Below are 8577 nucleotides of genomic sequence, written 5' to 3'. Positions count from 1 at the left end.
GAGGTCCTGAGCGCTCTGGAGCAGGTTTTCATCAAGGATCTCTCTGTACTTTGCTCCGTTCTTCTTTCCCTCGATCCTGACTAGTCTCCCAGACCCTGCCGCTGAAATTCATCCCCACAGCATGATGCTGCCACCATCATGCTTCACCGTAGGGATGGTGCCAGGTTTCCTCCAGACGTGTTGCTTGGCATTCAAGCCAAACTGTTCAATCTTGGTTTCATCAGACCAGAGAATCTTGTTTCTCATGGTCTGAGAGTCCTTTAGATTCCTTTTGGCAAACTCCAAGCGGGCTGTCAAGTGCCTTTTACTGAGGAGTTGCTTCCATCTGGCCAATCTACCATAAAGGCCTGATTGGTGGAGTGCTGCAGAGATGCTTGTCCTTCTAGTAGTTTCTTCCATCTCCACAGAGGAACTCTAGAGCTCTATCAGAGTGACCATCGGATTCTTGGTCACCTCCCTGACCACGGCCCTTCTCCCCCGATTGCTCTGTTTGGCTGGGCGGCCAGCTCTAGGAAGAGTCTTGGTGATTCCAAACTTCTTCCATTTAAGAATGATGGAGGCCACAGTGTTATTGGGGACCTTCAATGCAGCAGAATGTTTTTGTTACCCTTCCCCAGATCTGTGCCTCGACACAATCCTGCCTCGGAGCTATATGGACAATTACTTCGACCACACGGCTTGGTTTTTCCTCTGACATACACTGTCAACTGTGGGACCATATATAGACAGGTGTGTACCTTTCCATATCGTGTCCAAACAATTGAATTTACCACAGGTGTACTCCAATCAAGTTGTAGAAGTATCTCACGGATGATCAATGGAAACAGGATGCACCTGACCTCAATTTCGAGTCTCAAGCAAAGGGTTTGTTTTCGCTTTGTCATTATGGGGTATTGTGTGTAGATCGCTGAGGATTTAAAAAAAAATCCATGTTAGAATAAGGCTGTAATGTAATAAAATGTGGAAAAAGTCAAGGGGTCTGAATACTTTTCAAAGGAACTGTATATGGCAGTGTTGTGGTCAGTTTCCTCTGGCTCCGGCCCCGGCTCACTTCCCACCCAGCAATCAGTTAATTGGCAGCGTCCATAAAGTTGCATATTAGCAAAGTGTAAGGACAGGGTCCTTAGGCTGGCAGTAGTGTGTATGTGATTCCTCACGCTGGCATGAGGCACAGAGTCAGACCGGGATTAAAGCCCTGGGAGCCATGCTGTGCCTTACTCTCTGCAGCAGCACCGTCCATCCTAACCGCTGGCACACACACACACACACACACACACACACACACACACACACACACACACACACACACACACACACACACACACACACACACACACACACACACACACACACACACACACACACACACACACACACACACCACACTGCCCATCACTCCCAGCCCAGTCCACATTAGATCTGAGATCAGATTCAGCTACTATTGGTGAGATTAAATTAGGGAATTAACCCATATATCTAAACCCCGTCTAAACCGTCTACCAAGAAACATTATATATATACATATATATATTTACATGTATTTATTCTCCTTATTTTTGGCACTAAACAGTCTCCATATATACTTCCATTCATTTCAACAAGTACCTATGTGCATCCTAGAGCAAAACAACCAACATGATCGTTTTCACGAGTCTCATCTTTCCATTTAAAGTTTGTAGGCCAATCCATTCGGACGCTACAGATGATTTTGTGAGAAGACCAATTTTCGGGACGATGGTCTAACAAACACCGCTCCAGCCCTGTCACCTTTCACCACAGATGCGAAAGTGCGACATAGGCGGATGCAGTGGATTGAGATGCAAAAAACAGATATCTCTAACTTAAACTGGATTTTTATGGTGTTTTTTTAATGCTAATTCGATTTCAGCGAGGGCGCAGACATCGACCTTAGTTAAGGACTGCCATTGGTTTTTTAACGATGCTGGCTCTTTTGGAGCAAAAAATATATATTTTTAAATTAATGTAAATAATTAATCTTAAAGTGTGTGTGTGTGTCTGTGTGTGTTTCTCAAGGCTACTAATTATGATGCTACCGTTTCAAGCCTCATACATCATTATATATATTTGTTTCATCTTAACTAGGAGAGAGGAGAGAGGAAAAAGAGACATATCCCTAATTCTTCCTCCTCCTTCCTCCTCCTGCCACCTCCTTCCTAGCCCTTCCTCCTCCTTCCTCCTCCTGCCTCCTTCATAACCCTTCCTCCTCCTTACTCCTCCTGCCTCCTTCATAACCCTTCCTCCTCCTTACTCCTCCTGTGTCCTCCTTTCTAACAGACAGGTATATTACCTGCATGTCTTTCAGCCGCTCTCCCCGGCTTAGTTCTTATCTCAGATGACATAGCCAGCTCCTCTGCCCCGGTTGGTGACTTATGATCCTTCTAGAAATGAAATGCACACCACCTATCTGGGGGATATCAGCTATTACTCAAACCAGACCCAGGGAGGGCTTGAGGGTCTCAGCTCTAGTGCCCCGATTTAGGAGATCAGCGAACACTGTACACCCCACAGTAAATTACAGAGCCGGGTTGGAGCGGATGTGACCTCAAGCGGCTAAGTTGTCCACTGGTGGAAGAGGAGAGGTGGGGGAAAACAGACTGAATATCAAAGGAGTGGGAGAGAAACAAAGAGAGGGAAACAGAATCCTTGGAGGCTATTTCAACACTTTCGTTCAATTTATCTCCCTTCCCCGTCCTCCCCCCTCTACCCAACATGCCTGCAGGTGGAGAACAGACTTTCACTGAGCAGTTTGGATTTTAATAATTCCTCCTTTCCTCTAGAAAGTAAAAAAAAATATATATATATATATATATATTAAAGCAAAATGAGCCGAGATCAGAGAAAGGGATTATGGCAGAGTGGTAGCTGGGGAATCAAAGTTTCTCTGCATGCTGCTGTTTCTCCCCCTGGTTGTGGCCGCCAGCGTGAAGGGAATCAGTCAGTGCCGTGCTGTGTATGGCACAGTGTGTGTGTGTGTGTGTGTGTGTGTGTGTGTGTGTGTGTGTGCCGTGCTGTGGAAAGGAAGACTTCTCCCAGTGAGGGCTGCATGGGCTCAAATAGCTTCTTCTACAGAGAAGTGACCCCTAAGGAGATAATCCAGACAAAACTACAGGCACCCCTGTGATGTCACCAGCAGTAATGTTCCCTGTCATTTTTTGCGGCACTGAGCAAATTTCAGGTCTGCTGAGCGCAAACTTGAACGTTGTGAAAATGATGTGCAACTTCCAGCGCACGTTTACTGTGAACACTGAGGCTGTACCCACTTTAAGTTACAGTTTTAATAGTGGCCAAGTAGGCTACTGTGGCTATTTTATCATAATGTGGGCATATCAGAGTGGCCTATCATTAAAACAATGGAGAAAATGCATTCCATAACATTAAAACATTGACATATCTGTTCTATCATTCAGTGTACAGTGGCAGTCAATATATGGTGTTCAATGTAGGCCTGCATTCCATGAGACTTTTGAAAAAAACATGCAGGGCTTGACATTAACCTGTTAATCCACTTGTTCTTCTTTTTTTACAAAGAAAATTAATTTACTGAGCAACAATGTAAACATACATTCTTCCAAACAAGCTATTGTCCAATGGATTGAAGATCATATTATCAGCAACAAGATCTGCTCTTTTAGTCTGCAAACGGTGTCAGTGGAGGAGGTGTTAAACCTATTGAAGTCATTATCTGATGGTAAATCTACAGGTTATGGTCTTATGGACAATTTTTTTGCTTCGCTGTGCTGCTCCCCAGATTGCAGTTACCCTGATATACATATTAAATTGGTCACTGGAAAAGGGGATGTTTGCAAATGTATGGAAGCATGCGAAACTGTGTCCTATTCCGAAAGACTGCAAAGAACCCATTACTCCTGCCAATTGTCGACCAATTAGTCTACTCCCTACACTCAGTAAGATATTGGAGGGTATTGTGAGTAGACAAATATGGGAGTACATGGAAAAGAAGGATCTGATTACAGCCAATCAGCATGCTTATCGCAAAAACCATTCCACTACCACTGCATTGGTAGACATGACTGACCAGTGGCTCAATGCTATGGATAATGGCAGGTTTGTAGGTGTACTATTTTAGATTTCAGTGCAGCATTTGATTTAGTGGATCATGAAATAATTTTGACAAAATGAATGCATTATGGTTTCAAGGAGGTAGCATTGAATTGGGTACAGTCATATCTAACTGACAGGAAACAGTCCACCTACAGTACATCATTTAAAAAGGCCAAGTTCTATTCACAACGGTATTCAGTTGGTAAGAGACAGACATTCCTTAAAAACTAGGAATAGATTGTTCACCATCTATGCGCTGTCCAGACAGAATAGAGAAATAGGCAAAAGAACATTTTGATTTAGAGCAATAAAGAAATGGAATAAATTAACTGAGCAAACCAGAAACCTTTCAATATATACATTTAAACATTATTTAAAAATGATTTAAAGATAATACATAGAAATGTTGTGTTACTATAGTAGATGAAGAATCAATATTTTTTAGATTGAGTATTTATTGGGTCATTATGTTAGTGTATTATGTATGTTTGTAATAGTGTGTTATATGTGGAAATGTGTTCGTATTATAAATGGTATTTTAATGTTTAAGGACTCTTGGAATATTAGTCCAAATGGGGACTAAAAGAGATCCAAATCAAATCAAATCTTCAGACAAAGAAGTGACTGAAAATGTTGTTGTGGTGTTTGATGCAAGAAATCAGTTTACAAAATAAAATGCATTATTATTCACATACCATTATTACAGAGAATCAGACAAACTATGCTACCCTCTGCCTATTGGCCACTTAGCTTGTTCAAGCATGTCTCAAAATACAACACTCCCAAAACAAGCACATCTACTCACGACCGCTCATGCTGTAAACACAGTCCAGTTCAAAGTAAATGGCACAGATCCATATATGTCAATGGTCTATTTGCATATAGGCCTAATGCAGCTGGGATTGTTTATGTTGCACCGGTCTGTGTAGAGTATGGGCTAAGTCATGTGTCTCAATGCGATAGAATCCTACTATGATGCATTCTGCTTACAACAAAATGTCTTGCATAGTTTGTTTTGTTTCTGTTTAATTGCATTGAAAGTGGCTAATATTGTGTTGATTCGATCAGAATTGGCACTGTAAAGGGAAATGTTGATAGTGTTAACAGGGAAAATCTCTAAGTGGTCACCAACCTGAGTCCACATCACTTTCTGAGTCAAAATGCAAGCCGAGATCTATTGCTCAGATTCTTTTTTAACATGGCTTAAAAAAATGTAAGCCTATGCAATGTAGCAATGAGGTTTGTGCAGTAAGCTATAGGCCCAATACATAATCATTACATATTGGCTTTGATTGAATTGCCCTGCCAATGCATTGTTGTTTGGTCCATTTTTGTTAATTACATAAAAACATTTGAGTAGACTATATAATCACACCGGTAATAGATCTGTTGTTATATTACTTGTGAGGCACAGCTGAGTGAGCATACATTTAAGTAATTAGCTTTTTCAATTTAATTTTACTGGGCTAATGTTGCTTGCATCTGATAGTCCATTTCAGCAGACGGAGAGAGTAGAAGACTGAGGGTCCGCCTCTCAACATCCCTCCGCTCTCCCTTTCCTCCAATGACACCAAGAGGGACACCGTCTTCCAGCTGATGGCGAAATTTGAGTCGCACCGCATTATTTCTGCCTCATGCACAAATTCATGTTGTTACTCTTATGAACAGAGAAAGTGAAATATTCCTTGATATTAAAAAACACCCAAGAGGCGCAGCGGTCTAAGCCACTGCAATGCAGGGCAAGATGCGTCACTACAGACCCGGGTCTGATCCCAGGCAGTATGGGTCAGCCAGCCGCAACCGGGAGACCCATGAGGCGGCGCACAATTGGCTCAGCGTTGTCCGAGTTATTGGAGGGTTTGGCCGGCCGAGATGTCCTTGTCCCATCGCACTCTAGCGACTCCTTGTGGCAGTCCGGGCGCATGCACGTTGACTTCGGTCATCAGTTGTACGGTGTATCCTCCAACACATTGGTGCTGCTGGCTTACGGGTTAGGCGAGTAGTGAGTCAAGAAGCAGTGCGGCTTGGAAGGGTCGTGTTTCAGAGGACGCATTCGACCTTCGCCTCTCAGGGATGGGACAAGAGTGTAACAACCAATTGATATCACGACACTGGAGAGAAAAAGGGATAAAAATTCAAAAGAAAATATATATAAAAAATAAGTACAAAAAAACCCACCCAAGCTGCTAATAATAACAACAACAATGCAAGCCTATAGATACACTTTCCAACTCATTAATTACTGCTTCATGTAGCGCTGATTGGAAATTTATGTGGCTTATAAAAATGTTGACAGTGCTGAGTAAGAACTAAAACATGAACTCACTCATAAAAACAGCAGCTCTTTGCTGTATTCGATGACACACTCTCTCTAGTCATGGTTTTAAACATTTTGAAATCTCACTGAATCAACTTTGCTGTAGCTTTCTTTTATGCCTGCTATGTTACTGCAGATATGGTATTCTGAGCCATCCGATTGGCCATAGGTAGCTCTCCAGGAAGGTAGAGTTTGTACCTTCAGACACATTCAATGGTTCAAAATGACAACAGTTCTCCTACCAGGCAGTTGAATCAGGTGCACCTACCGCCAACAGCCTATTCACCTACCTCCAACAGCCTATTCACCTACCGCCAACAGCCTATTCACCTACCGCCAACAGCCTATTCACCTACCGCCAACAACCTATTCACCTACCGCCAACAACCTATTCACCTACCGCCAACAGCCTATTCACCTACCGCCAACAGCCTATTCACCTACCGCCAACAGCCTATTCACCTACCGCCAACAGCCTATTCACCTACCGCCAACAACCTATTCACCTACCGCCAACAGCCTATTCACCTACCGCCAACAGCCTATTCACCTACCGCCAACAACCTATTCACCTACCGCCAACAGCCTATTCACCTACCGCCAACAGCCTATTCACCTACCGCCAACAGCCTATTCACCTACCGCCAACAGCCTATTCACCTACCGCCAACAGCCTATTCACCTACCGCCAACAACCTATTCACCTACCGCCAACAACCTATTCACCTACCGCCAACAGCCTATTCACCTACCGCCAACAGCCTATTCACCTACCGCCAACAACCTATTCACCTACCGCCAACAGCCTATTCACCTACCGCCAACAGCCTATTCACCTACCGCCAACAGCCTATTCACCTACCGCCAACAACCTATTCACCTACCGCCAACAGCCTATTCACCTACCGCCAACAGCCTATTCACCTACCGCCAACAGCCTATTCACCTACCGCCAACAGCCTATTCACCTACCGCCAAACAGAAATGTTTGGCGATCGACTAGGAATGTCTTGGAGATCGACCACTGCTCTAGTTAGTTGAGTGAAGTTCAACCTCGTGCTGATCTCTGTGGGCTGATATTTCTTCTTAGTGGCAGTTCTGGGAGACATGTGCGGCAGTCTCGGGACCACTGCTCGCCCACGCTCTTGCGCAGCTTAGAGGGAACATTGGTCACAAGTCACCTTGACCAGGCCACTCCAGGGTCATTGTAGCAGTAATATTGTCCCCAGTAATATTGATTACCAAACTGTTAAAACCAAATGTGCAAAGTAATGGGACAATAATGTTGGCAGGAGGATAAGCATTCTATTGCATGTTATGTAATATAGCAGTTATTAAGACAGTAAAACGGAAATTAATATTATGATTGAACAAATCTATAAAAATATATTATGAGACTAATTTATTAACAATATATATGCAGTTGAATATTTTAGGCTCTGGGTTGAATGAATCTGTGTTTAACGGTCATTCACCATATATAGCACAGTGTAAGCCGGAACACTGCTCTGCTGCTGTTGGAGATTATAAGGGCCCAGATTTATCTAGGAGGGTCAGATTGATCTATTAGAAGCCCCGGGTTGACATCACATCCACCATGCTGCCCTGTGCTTATGCTGCTACACACACACACACACACACACACACACACACACACACACACACACACACACACACACACACACACACACACACACACACACACACACACACACACACACACACACACACACAATTATCCATGCCCTGTGTTAATTCTGCCAAACTCTCCACCCAAGGCTTTCTGCTGAAATAAGCATTGTACATTCTTCTTGGGGTGGGAGCACCTTCGTTGCATCGCACCCGGATCATCCATAATGGTGTGTGTGTGTATGAGTCATGTAGGAATGCATGCAGTACTGATAAACAACAGTAACACTTCCCCAGGTGCTGGGGGAAAAGAGGAGGTCCCACTTGGGCAAACAATGTATGTTCCTTTCATCAACCAGTAACAACTTTGTGTGGACTTCAGGAAACAGCAGAGGGAACACCCCCCTATCCACATCGATGGAACAGTAGTGGAGAGGGTAGCAAGTTTTAAGTTCCTCGGCATACACATCACAGACAAACTGAATTGGTCCACTCACACAGACAGCATCGTGAAGAAGGCGCAGCAGCGCCTCTTCAACCTCAGGAGG

Source organism: Oncorhynchus clarkii, chromosome 32 (genome assembly GCF_045791955.1).
Source record: "Oncorhynchus clarkii lewisi isolate Uvic-CL-2024 chromosome 32, UVic_Ocla_1.0, whole genome shotgun sequence".
NCBI classification, from domain to species: domain Eukaryota; kingdom Metazoa; phylum Chordata; class Actinopteri; order Salmoniformes; family Salmonidae; genus Oncorhynchus; species Oncorhynchus clarkii.
Note: the sequence above shows the minus strand (reverse complement) of the source record.